We start from the raw sequence: 12,310 nt of genomic DNA on the forward strand, positions 1-12,310 counted from the left end.
TCACACACCATAGCTGTGGGAAGATGTTTGAGTGGGGGGGAGGGGGGCTGACCTCTGCGTGGGTGTTGGTGGTAGATTGGTGGGAGTCTCACACACCATAGCTGTGGGAAGATGTTTGAGTGGGGGGGGGGGGCTGACCTCTGCGTGGGTGTTGGTGGTAGATTGGTGGGAGTCTCACACACCATAGCTGTGGGAAGATGTTTGAGTGGGGGGGGGGAGGGGGGGCTGACCTCTGCGTGGGTGTTGGTGGTAGATTGGTGGGAGTCTCACACACCATAGCTGTGGGAAGATGTTTGAGTGGGGGGGGGGGGGGGGCTGACCTCTGCGTGGGTGTTGGTGGTAGATTGGTGGGAGTCTCACACACCATAGCTGTGGGAAGATGTTTGAGTGGGGGGAGGGGGGCTGACCTCTGCGTGGGTGTTGGTGGTAGATTGGTGGGAGTCTCACACACCATAGCTGTGGGAAGATGTTTGAGTGGGGAGGGGGGCTGACCTCTGCGTGGGTGTTGGTGGTAGATTGGTGGGAGTCTCACACACCATAGCTGTGGGAAGATGTTTGAGTGGGGAGGGGGGGCTGACCTCTGCGTGGGTGTTGGTGGTAGATTGGTGGGAGTCTCACACACCATAGCTGTGGGAAGATGTTTGAGTGGGGAGGGGAGGGGGGGGGGCTGACCTCTGCGTGGGTGTTGGTGGTAGATTGGTGGGAGTCTCACACACCATAGCTGTGGGAAGATGTTTGAGTGGGGGGGGGGGGGGCTGACCTCTGCGTGGGTGTTGGTGGTAGATTGGTGGGAGTGTCCCACACCATAGCTGTGGGAAGATGTTTGAGTGGGGGGAGGGGGGGGGGCTGACCTCTGCGTGGGTGTTGGTGGTAGATTGGTGGGAGTCTCACACACCATAGCTGTGGGAAGATGTTTGAGTGGGGGAGGGGGGGGGGCTGACCTCTGCGTGGGTGTTGGTGGTAGATTGGTGGGAGTCTCACACACCATAGCTGTGGGAAGATGTTTGAGTGGGGGAGGGGGGGCTGACCTCTGCGTGGGTGTTGGTGGTAGATTGGTGGGAGTGTCCCACACCATAGCTGTGGGAAGATGTTTGAGTGGGGAGGGGGGGGCTGACCTCTGCGTGGGTGTTGGTGGTAGATTGGTGGGAGTCTCACACACCATAGCTGTGGGAAGATGTTTGAGTGGGGAGGGGGGGCTGACCTCTGCGTGGGTGTTGGTGGTAGATTGGTGGGAGTCTCACACACCATAGCTGTGGGAAGATGTTTGAGTGGGGAGGGGGGGGCTGACCTCTGCGTGGGTGTTGGTGGTAGATTGGTGGGAGTGTCCCACACCATAGCTGTGGGAAGATGTTTGAGTGGGGAGGGGGAGGGGGGGCTGACCTCTGCGTGGGTGTTGGTGGTAGATTGGTGGGAGTCTCACACACCATAGCTGTGGGAAGATGTTTGAGTGGGGGGGGAGGGGGGGCTGACCTCTGCGTGGGTGTTGGTGGTAGATTGGTGGGAGTCTCACACACCATAGCTGTGGGAAGATGTTTGAGTGGGGGGGGGGGGCTGACCTCTGCGTGGGTGTTGGTGGTAGATTGGTGGGAGTGTCCCACACCATAGCTGTGGGAAGATGTTTGAGTGGGGGGGGAGGGGGGCTGACCTCTGCGTGGGTGTTGGTGGTAGATTGGTGGGAGTCTCACACACCATAGCTGTGGGAAGATGTTTGAGTGGGGAGGGGGGGGGCTGACCTCTGCGTGGGTGTTGGTGGTGGTAGATTGGTGGGAGTGTCCCACACCATAGCTGTGGGAAGATGTTTGAGTGGGGGGGGAGGGGGGGGCTGACCTCTGCGTGGGTGTTGGTGGTAGATTGGTGGGAGTCTCACACACCATAGCTGTGGGAAGATGTTTGAGTGGGGGAGGGGGGCTGACCTCTGCGTGGGTGTTGGTGGTAGATTGGTGGGAGTGTCCCACACCATAGCTGTGGGAAGATGTTTGAGTGGGGAGGGGGAGGGGGGCTGACCTCTGCGTGGGTGTTGGTGGTAGATTGGTGGGAGTCTCACACACCATAGCTGTGGGAAGATGTTTGAGTGGGGAGGGGGGCTGACCTCTGCGTGGGTGTTGGTGGTAGATTGGTGGGAGTGTCCCACACCATAGCTGTGGGAAGATGTTTGAGTGGGGAGGGGGGGGGGGCTGACCTCTGCGTGGGTGTTGGTGGTAGATTGGTGGGAGTCTCACACACCATAGCTGTGGGAAGATGTTTGAGTGGGGAGGGGGGGGGCTGACCTCTGCGTGGGTGTTGGTGGTAGATTGGTGGGAGTCTCACACACCATAGCTGTGGGAAGATGTTTGAGTGGGGAGGGGGGCTGACCTCTGCGTGGGTGTTGGTGGTAGATTGGTGGGAGTCTCACACACCATAGCTGTGGGAAGATGTTTGAGTGGGGGGGAGGGGGGGCTGACCTCTGCGTGGGTGTTGGTGGTAGATTGGTGGGAGTCTCACACACCATAGCTGTGGGAAGATGTTTGAGTGGGGAGGGGGGCTGACCTCTGCGTGGGTGTTGGTGGTAGATTGGTGGGAGTGTCCCACACCATAGCTGTGGGAAGATGTTTGAGTGGGGGGGGGGGGGCTGACCTCTGCGTGGGTGTTGGTGGTAGATTGGTGGGAGTCTCACACACCATAGCTGTGGGAAGATGTTTGAGTGGGGGAGGGGGGCTGACCTCTGCGTGGGTGTTGGTGGTAGATTGGTGGGAGTCTCACACACCATAGCTGTGGGAAGATGTTTGAGTGGGGGAGGGGGGGCTGACCTCTGCGTGGGTGTTGGTGGTAGATTGGTGGGAGTCTCACACACCATAGCTGTGGGAAGATGTTTGAGTGGGGAGGGGGAGGGGGGGGCTGACCTCTGCGTGGGTGTTGGTGGTAGATTGGTGGGAGTCTCACACACCATAGCTGTGGGAAGATGTTTGAGTGGGGAGGGGGGGGCTGACCTCTGCGTGGGTGTTGGTGGTAGATTGGTGGGAGTGTCCCACACCATAGCTGTGGGAAGATGTTTGAGTGGGGGGGGAGGGGGGCTGACCTCTGCGTGGGTGTTGGTGGTAGATTGGTGGGAGTCTCACACACCATAGCTGTGGGAAGATGTTTGAGTGGGGGGGAGGGGGGGGCTGACCTCTGCGTGGGTGTTGGTGGTAGATTGGTGGGAGTCTCACACACCATAGCTGTGGGAAGATGTTTGAGTGGGGAGGGGGGGGGGCTGACCTCTGCGTGGGTGTTGGTGGTAGATTGGTGGGAGTGTCCCACACCATAGCTGTGGGAAGATGTTTGAGTGGGGAGGGGGGCTGACCTCTGCGTGGGTGTTGGTGGTAGATTGGTGGGAGTCTCACACACCATAGCTGTGGGAAGATGTTTGAGTGGGGGAGGGGGGGGGGGGGGCTGACCTCTGCGTGGGTGTTGGTGGTAGATTGGTGGGAGTCTCACACACCATAGCTGTGGGAAGATGTTTGAGTGGGGAGGGGGGCTGACCTCTGCGTGGGTGTTGGTGGTAGATTGGTGGGAGTGTCCCACACCATAGCTGTGGGAAGATGTTTGAGTGGGGAGGGGGGGGGGGGGCTGACCTCTGCGTGGGTGTTGGTGGTAGATTGGTGGGAGTCTCACACACCATAGCTGTGGGAAGATGTTTGAGTGGGGAGGGGGGGGGGGGGCTGACCTCTGCGTGGGTGTTGGTGGTAGATTGGTGGGAGTCTCACACACCATAGCTGTGGGAAGATGTTTGAGTGGGGAGGGGGGGGCTGACCTCTGCGTGGGTGTTGGTGGTAGATTGGTGGGAGTGTCCCACACCATAGCTGTGGGAAGATGTTTGAGTGGGGAGGGGGGGGGGGGGCTGACCTCTGCGTGGGTGTTGGTGGTAGATTGGTGGGAGTCTCACACACCATAGCTGTGGGAAGATGTTTGAGTGGGGGGAGGGGGGCTGACCTCTGCGTGGGTGTTGGTGGTAGATTGGTGGGAGTCTCCCACACCATAGCTGTGGGAAGATGTTTGAGTGGGGGGGAGGGGGGGCTGACCTCTGCGTGGGTGTTGGTGGTAGATTGGTGGGAGTCTCACACACCATAGCTGTGGGAAGATGTTTGAGTGGGGGGGGGGGGCTGACCTCTGCGTGGGTGTTGGTGGTAGATTGGTGGGAGTCTCCCACACCATAGCTGTGGGAAGATGTTTGAGTGGGGAGGGGGGGGGGGGCTGACCTCTGCGTGGGTGTTGGTGGTAGATTGGTGGGAGTCTCACACACCATAGCTGTGGGAAGATGTTTGAGTGGGGAGGGGGGCTGACCTCTGCGTGGGTGTTGGTGGTAGATTGGTGGGAGTGTCCCACACCATAGCTGTGGGAAGATGTTTGAGTGGGGAGGGGGGGGGGCTGACCTCTGCGTGGGTGTTGGTGGTAGATTGGTGGGAGTCTCACACACCATAGCTGTGGGAAGATGTTTGAGTGGGGAGGGGGGCTGACCTCTGCGTGGGTGTTGGTGGTAGATTGGTGGGAGTCTCACACACCATAGCTGTGGGAAGATGTTTGAGTGGGGGAGGGGGGGCTGACCTCTGCGTGGGTGTTGGTGGTAGATTGGTGGGAGTCTCACACACCATAGCTGTGGGAAGATGTTTGAGTGGGGGAGGGGGGCTGACCTCTGCGTGGGTGTTGGTGGTAGATTGGTGGGAGTCTCACACACCATAGCTGTGGGAAGATGTTTGAGTGGGGAGGGGGGCTGACCTCTGCGTGGGTGTTGGTGGTAGATTGGTGGGAGTCCCACACCATAGCTGTGGGAAGATGTTTGAGTGGGGAGGGGGAGAGGGGGGGCTGACCTCTGCGTGGGTGTTGGTGGTAGATTGGTGGGAGTCTCACACACCATAGCTGTGGGAAGATGTTTGAGTGGGGAGGGGGGCTGACCTCTGCGTGGGTGTTGGTGGTAGATTGGTGGGAGTCTCACACACCATAGCTGTGGGAAGATGTTTGAGTGGGGGTGGGGGGGGGGGCTGACCTCTGCGTGGGTGTTGGTGGTAGATTGGTGGGAGTCTCACACACCATAGCTGTGGGAAGATGTTTGAGTGGGGGGGGGGCTGACCTCTGCGTGGGTGTTGGTGGTAGATTGGTGGGAGTCTCACACACCATAGCTGTGGGAAGATGTTTGAGTGGGGGAGGGGGGCTGACCTCTGCGTGGGTGTTGGTGGTAGATTGGTGGGAGTCTCACACACCATAGCTGTGGGAAGATGTTTGAGTGGGGGGGGGGGGGCTGACCTCTGCGTGGGTGTTGGTGGTAGATTGGTGGGAGTCTCACACACCATAGCTGTGGGAAGATGTTTGAGTGGGGGGGGGGGGCTGACCTCTGCGTGGGTGTTGGTGGTAGATTGGTGGGAGTCTCACACACCATAGCTGTGGGAAGATGTTTGAGTGGGGGAGGGGGGCTGACCTCTGCGTGGGTGTTGGTGGTAGATTGGTGGGAGTCTCACACACCATAGCTGTGGGAAGATGTTTGAGTGGGGGAGGGGGGCTGACCTCTGCGTGGGTGTTGGTGGTAGATTGGTGGGAGTCTCACACACCATAGCTGTGGGAAGATGTTTGAGTGGGGGGGGGGGGGGGCTGACCTCTGCGTGGGTGTTGGTGGTAGATTGGTGGGAGTCTCACACACCATAGCTGTGGGAAGATGTTTGAGTGGGGGAGGGGGGCTGACCTCTGCGTGGGTGTTGGTGGTAGATTGGTGGGAGTCTCACACACCATAGCTGTGGGAAGATGTTTGAGTGGGGAGGGGGGGGGGCTGACCTCTGCGTGGGTGTTGGTGGTAGATTGGTGGGAGTCTCACACACCATAGCTGTGGGAAGATGTTTGAGTGGGGAGGGGGGGGGCTGACCTCTGCGTGGGTGTTGGTGGTAGATTGGTGGGAGTCTCACACACCATAGCTGTGGGAAGATGTTTGAGTGGGGGGGGGGGGGCTGACCTCTGCGTGGGTGTTGGTGGTAGATTGGTGGGAGTCTCACACACCATAGCTGTGGGAAGATGTTTGAGTGGGGGAGGGGGGGGCTGACCTCTGCGTGGGTGTTGGTGGTAGATTGGTGGGAGTCTCACACACCATAGCTGTGGGAAGATGTTTGAGTGGGGAGGGGGGGGGCTGACCTCTGCGTGGGTGTTGGTGGTAGATTGGTGGGAGTCTCACACACCATAGCTGTGGGAAGATGTTTGAGTGGGGGGGGGGGGGGGCTGACCTCTGCGTGGGTGTTGGTGGTAGATTGGTGGGAGTCTCACACACCATAGCTGTGGGAAGATGTTTGAGTGGGGGAGGGGGGGGCTGACCTCTGCGTGGGTGTTGGTGGTAGATTGGTGGGAGTCTCACACACCATAGCTGTGGGAAGATGTTTGAGTGGGGAGGGGGAGGGGGGGCTGACCTCTGCGTGGGTGTTGGTGGTAGATTGGTGGGAGTCTCACACACCATAGCTGTGGGAAGATGTTTGAGTGGGGGGGGGGGGGGCTGACCTCTGCGTGGGTGTTGGTGGTAGATTGGTGGGAGTCTCACACACCATAGCTGTGGGAAGATGTTTGAGTGGGGAGGGGGGGGGGCTGACCTCTGCGTGGGTGTTGGTGGTAGATTGGTGGGAGTCTCACACACCATAGCTGTGGGAAGATGTTTGAGTGGGGAGGGGGAGGGGGGGCTGACCTCTGCGTGGGTGTTGGTGGTAGATTGGTGGGAGTCTCACACACCATAGCTGTGGGAAGATGTTTGAGTGGGGAGGGGGGGGCTGACCTCTGCGTGGGTGTTGGTGGTAGATTGGTGGGAGTCTCCCACACCATAGCTGTGGGAAGATGTTTGAGTGGGGAGGGGGGGGGGGCTGACCTCTGCGTGGGTGTTGGTGGTAGATTGGTGGGAGTCTCACACACCATAGCTGTGGGAAGATGTTTGAGTGGGGAGGGGGGCTGACCTCTGCGTGGGTGTTGGTGGTAGATTGGTGGGAGTCTCACACACCATAGCTGTGGGAAGATGTTTGAGTGGGGGGGGGGGGCCTGACCTCTGCGTGGGTGTTGGTGGTAGATTGGTGGGAGTCTCACACACCATAGCTGTGGGAAGATGTTTGAGTGGGGGGGGGGGCTGACCTCTGCGTGGGTGTTGGTGGTAGATTGGTGGGAGTCTCCCACACCATAGCTGTGGGAAGATGTTTGAGTGGGGAGGGGGAGGGGGGCTGACCTCTGCGTGGGTGTTGGTGGTAGATTGGTGGGAGTCTCACACACCATAGCTGTGGGAAGATGTTTGAGTGGGGAGGGGGAGGGGGGCTGACCTCTGCGTGGGTGTTGGTGGTAGATTGGTGGGAGTCTCACACACCATAGCTGTGGGAAGATGTTTGAGTGGGGGGAGGGGGGGGCTGACCTCTGCGTGGGTGTTGGTGGTAGATTGGTGGGAGTCTCACACACCATAGCTGTGGGAAGATGTTTGAGTGGGGGGGGGGGGGCTGACCTCTGCGTGGGTGTTGGTGGTAGATTGGTGGGAGTCTCACACACCATAGCTGTGGGAAGATGTTTGAGTGGGGAGGGGGGGGGCTGACCTCTGCGTGGGTGTTGGTGGTAGATTGGTGGGAGTCTCACACACCATAGCTGTGGGAAGATGTTTGAGTGGGGGGGGGGGGCTGACCTCTGCGTGGGTGTTGGTGGTAGATTGGTGGGAGTCTCACACACCATAGCTGTGGGAAGATGTTTGAGTGGGGGAGGGGGGGGCTGACCTCTGCGTGGGTGTTGGTGGTAGATTGGTGGGAGTCTCACACACCATAGCTGTGGGAAGATGTTTGAGTGGGGGAGGGGGGGGGGCTGACCTCTGCGTGGGTGTTGGTGGTAGATTGGTGGGAGTCTCACACACCATAGCTGTGGGAAGATGTTTGAGTGGGGACCTCTGCGTGGGTGGGGGGCTGACCTCTGCGTGGGTGTTGGTGGTAGATTGGTGGGAGTCTCACACACCATAGCTGTGGGAAGATGTTTGAGTGGGGAGGGGGGCTGACCTCTGCGTGGGTGTTGGTGGTAGATTGGTGGGAGTCTCACACACCATAGCTGTGGGAAGATGTTTGAGTGGGGAGGGGGCTGACCTCTGCGTGGGTGTTGGTGGTAGATTGGTGGGAGTCTCACACACCATAGCTGTGGGAAGATGTTTGAGTGGGGGGGGGGGGGCTGACCTCTGCGTGGGTGTTGGTGGTAGATTGGTGGGAGTCTCACACACCATAGCTGTGGGAAGATGTTTGAGTGGGGAGGGGGGGGCTGACCTCTGCGTGGGTGTTGGTGGTAGATTGGTGGGAGTCTCACACACCATAGCTGTGGGAAGATGTTTGAGTGGGGAGGGGGGGGGGCTGACCTCTGCGTGGGTGTTGGTGGTAGATTGGTGGGAGTCTCACACACCATAGCTGTGGGAAGATGTTTGAGTGGGGAGGGGGGGGGGGGGCTGACCTCTGCGTGGGTGTTGGTGGTAGATTGGTGGGAGTCTCACACACCATAGCTGTGGGAAGATGTTTGAGTGGGGGGGGGGGCTGACCTCTGCGTGGGTGTTGGTGGTAGATTGGTGGGAGTCTCACACACCATAGCTGTGGGAAGATGTTTGAGTGGGGAGGGGGGGGGGCTGACCTCTGCGTGGGTGTTGGTGGTAGATTGGTGGGAGTCTCACACACCATAGCTGTGGGAAGATGTTTGAGTGGGGAGGGGGGGGCTGACCTCTGCGTGGGTGTTGGTGGTAGATTGGTGGGAGTCTCACACACCATAGCTGTGGGAAGATGTTTGAGTGGGGAGGGGGGGGCTGACCTCTGCGTGGGTGTTGGTGGTAGATTGGTGGGAGTCTCACACACCATAGCTGTGGGAAGATGTTTGAGTGGGGAGGGGGGCTGACCTCTGCGTGGGTGTTGGTGGTAGATTGGTGGGAGTCTCACACACCATAGCTGTGGGAAGATGTTTGAGTGGGGAGGGGGGGCTGACCTCTGCGTGGGTGTTGGTGGTAGATTGGTGGGAGTCTCACACACCATAGCTGTGGGAAGATGTTTGAGTGGGGGGGAGGGGGGCTGACCTCTGCGTGGGTGTTGGTGGTAGATTGGTGGGAGTCTCACACACCATAGCTGTGGGAAGATGTTTGAGTGGGGGAGGGGGGGCTGACCTCTGCGTGGGTGTTGGTGGTAGATTGGTGGGAGTCTCACACACCATAGCTGTGGGAAGATGTTTGAGTGGGGGAGGGGGGGGGCTGACCTCTGCGTGGGTGTTGGTGGTAGATTGGTGGGAGTCTCACACACCATAGCTGTGGGAAGATGTTTGAGTGGGGAGGGGGGGGCTGACCTCTGCGTGGGTGTTGGTGGTAGATTGGTGGGAGTCTCACACACCATAGCTGTGGGAAGATGTTTGAGTGGGGGATGTTTGAGGGGGGGGGGGCTGACCTCTGCGTGGGTGTTGGTGGTAGATTGGTGGGAGTCTCACACACCATAGCTGTGGGAAGATGTTTGAGTGGGGGAGGGGGGCTGACCTCTGCGTGGGTGTTGGTGGTAGATTGGTGGGAGTCTCACACACCATAGCTGTGGGAAGATGTTTGAGTGGGGGAGGGGGGGCTGACCTCTGCGTGGGTGTTGGTGGTAGATTGGTGGGAGTCTCACACACCATAGCTGTGGGAAGATGTTTGAGTGGGGGGGGGGGGGCTGACCTCTGCGTGGGTGTTGGTGGTAGATTGGTGGGAGTCTCACACACCATAGCTGTGGGAAGATGTTTGAGTGGGGGGAGGGGGGGGCTGACCTCTGCGTGGGTGTTGGTGGTAGATTGGTGGGAGTCTCACACACCATAGCTGTGGGAAGATGTTTGAGTGGGGGAGGGGGGGGCTGACCTCTGCGTGGGTGTTGGTGGTAGATTGGTGGGAGTCTCACACACCATAGCTGTGGGAAGATGTTTGAGTGGGGGAGGGGGGGGGGCTGACCTCTGCGTGGGTGTTGGTGGTAGATTGGTGGGAGTCTCACACACCATAGCTGTGGGAAGATGTTTGAGTGGGGGAGGGGGGGGCTGACCTCTGCGTGGGTGTTGGTGGTAGATTGGTGGGAGTCTCACACACCATAGCTGTGGGAAGATGTTTGAGTGGGGGGAGGGGGGGCTGACCTCTGCGTGGGTGTTGGTGGTAGATTGGTGGGAGTCTCACACACCATAGCTGTGGGAAGATGTTTGAGTGGGGGAGGGGGGGCTGACCTCTGCGTGGGTGTTGGTGGTAGATTGGTGGGAGTCTCACACACCATAGCTGTGGGAAGATGTTTGAGTGGGGGGAGGGGGGGGCTGACCTCTGCGTGGGTGTTGGTGGTAGATTGGTGGGAGTCTCACACACCATAGCTGTGGGAAGATGTTTGAGTGGGGAGGGGGGGGGGCTGACCTCTGCGTGGGTGTTGGTGGTAGATTGGTGGGAGTCTCACACACCATAGCTGTGGGAAGATGTTTGAGTGGGGGAGGGGGGGGGGCTGACCTCTGCGTGGGTGTTGGTGGTAGATTGGTGGGAGTCTCACACACCATAGCTGTGGGAAGATGTTTGAGTGGGGGAGGGGGGCTGACCTCTGCGTGGGTGTTGGTGGTAGATTGGTGGGAGTCTCACACACCATAGCTGTGGGAAGATGTTTGAGTGGGGGGGGGGGGCTGACCTCTGCGTGGGTGTTGGTGGTAGATTGGTGGGAGTCTCACACACCATAGCTGTGGGAAGATGTTTGAGTGGGGGGGGGGGGCTGACCTCTGCGTGGGTGTTGGTGGTAGATTGGTGGGAGTCTCACACACCATAGCTGTGGGAAGATGTTTGAGTGGGGAGGGGGGCTGACCTCTGCGTGGGTGTTGGTGGTAGATTGGTGGGAGTCTCACACACCATAGCTGTGGGAAGATGTTTGAGTGGGGAGGGGGGGGGGGGGCTGACCTCTGCGTGGGTGTTGGTGGTAGATTGGTGGGAGTCTCACACACCATAGCTGTGGGAAGATGTTTGAGTGGGGAGGGGGGGCTGACCTCTGCGTGGGTGTTGGTGGTAGATTGGTGGGAGTCTCACACACCATAGCTGTGGGAAGATGTTTGAGTGGGGGGGAGGGGGGGGCTGACCTCTGCGTGGGTGTTGGTGGTAGATTGGTGGGAGTCTCACACACCATAGCTGTGGGAAGATGTTTGAGTGGGGAGGGGGGGGGCTGAACTCTGCGTGGGTGTTGGTGGTAGATTGGTGGGAGTCTCACACACCATAGCTGTGGGAAGATGTTTGAGTGGGGAGGGGGGCTGACCTCTGCGTGGGTGTTGGTGGTAGATTGGTGGGAGTGTCCCACACACCATAGCTGCGGGAAGATGTTTTGAGGGGGGGGGGGCTGATCCCAGCGTGGGTGTTGGTTCTCTCCTTCCCATCCGTTAGGCTACGTGACTCTCACTCAGTATCGATCTGACAGCTCACCATACACACAAGGTCCTGTTAGCTGTCCAGCAATGACTGCCTCTAAAAGCATATCTAACTGTTGGGACCCACACAAACAGGACAAGTTACACTAATATCCAAATGATTTTAAACTCAAAATAGACAGGTTGATTAAAGAAAGGTAATAAATGTTCCAGCCACGAGCTGCACATTTGGAATGATACCTGTTTCTCGTTTATTTTAGGCTTTTTTTGCAAACTGCTAGTGTGTCATTTAGAATGAGTTAAAACCCCCCGAACTGCTAGTTTTAATTTAGAATGAGTTTTTTTTAAACAAACTGCTAGTTTGAATTTAGAATGAGTTAAACCCCCCTAACTGCTAGTTTTAATTTAGAATGAGTTAAACCCCCCTAACTGCTAGTTTTAATTTAGAATGAGTTAACCCCCTAACTGCTAATTTGAATTTAGAATGAGTTAAACACCCCTAAATGCTAATGTGTCATTTAGAATGAGTTAAACACCCCTAAATGCTAATGTGTCATTTAGAATGAGTTAAACACCCCTAACTGCTAATGTGTCATTTAGAATGAGTTAAACACCCCTAACTGCTAGTGTGTCATTTAGAATGAGTTAAACACCCCTAACTGCTAGTGTGTCATTTAGAATGAGTTAAACACCCCTAACTGCTAGTGTGTCATTTAGAATGAGTTAAACACCCCTAACTGCTAGTGTGTCATTTAGAATGAGTTAAACACCCCTAACTGCTAGTGTGTCATTTAGAATGAGTTAAACACCCCTAACTGCTAGTGTGTCATTTAGAATGAGTTTTAAAAAATGAACTGCTAGTGTGTCATTTAGAATGAGTTTAAAAAAAGTGAACTGCTAGTGTGTCATTTAAAATGGTCTGGGACTCCAGTGTGCTAGCTGGCCAGTGTGTTTACAG

At 57.6% G+C, this 12,310-nt stretch overlaps 1 protein-coding gene across 1 annotated transcript in view; it reads right to left on the reverse strand.

The window, feature by feature from the left end:
* The window catches only part of LOC124004202 (rho GTPase-activating protein 40-like), a 70,741-nt gene that overhangs the window by 33,606 nt on the left and 24,825 nt on the right, over window positions 1-12,310 (reverse strand). The gene's annotated exons all lie outside the window — the stretch shown is intronic.

Source organism: Oncorhynchus gorbuscha, linkage group LG18, assembly GCF_021184085.1.
Source record: "Oncorhynchus gorbuscha isolate QuinsamMale2020 ecotype Even-year linkage group LG18, OgorEven_v1.0, whole genome shotgun sequence".
Taxonomy (NCBI): domain Eukaryota; kingdom Metazoa; phylum Chordata; class Actinopteri; order Salmoniformes; family Salmonidae; genus Oncorhynchus; species Oncorhynchus gorbuscha.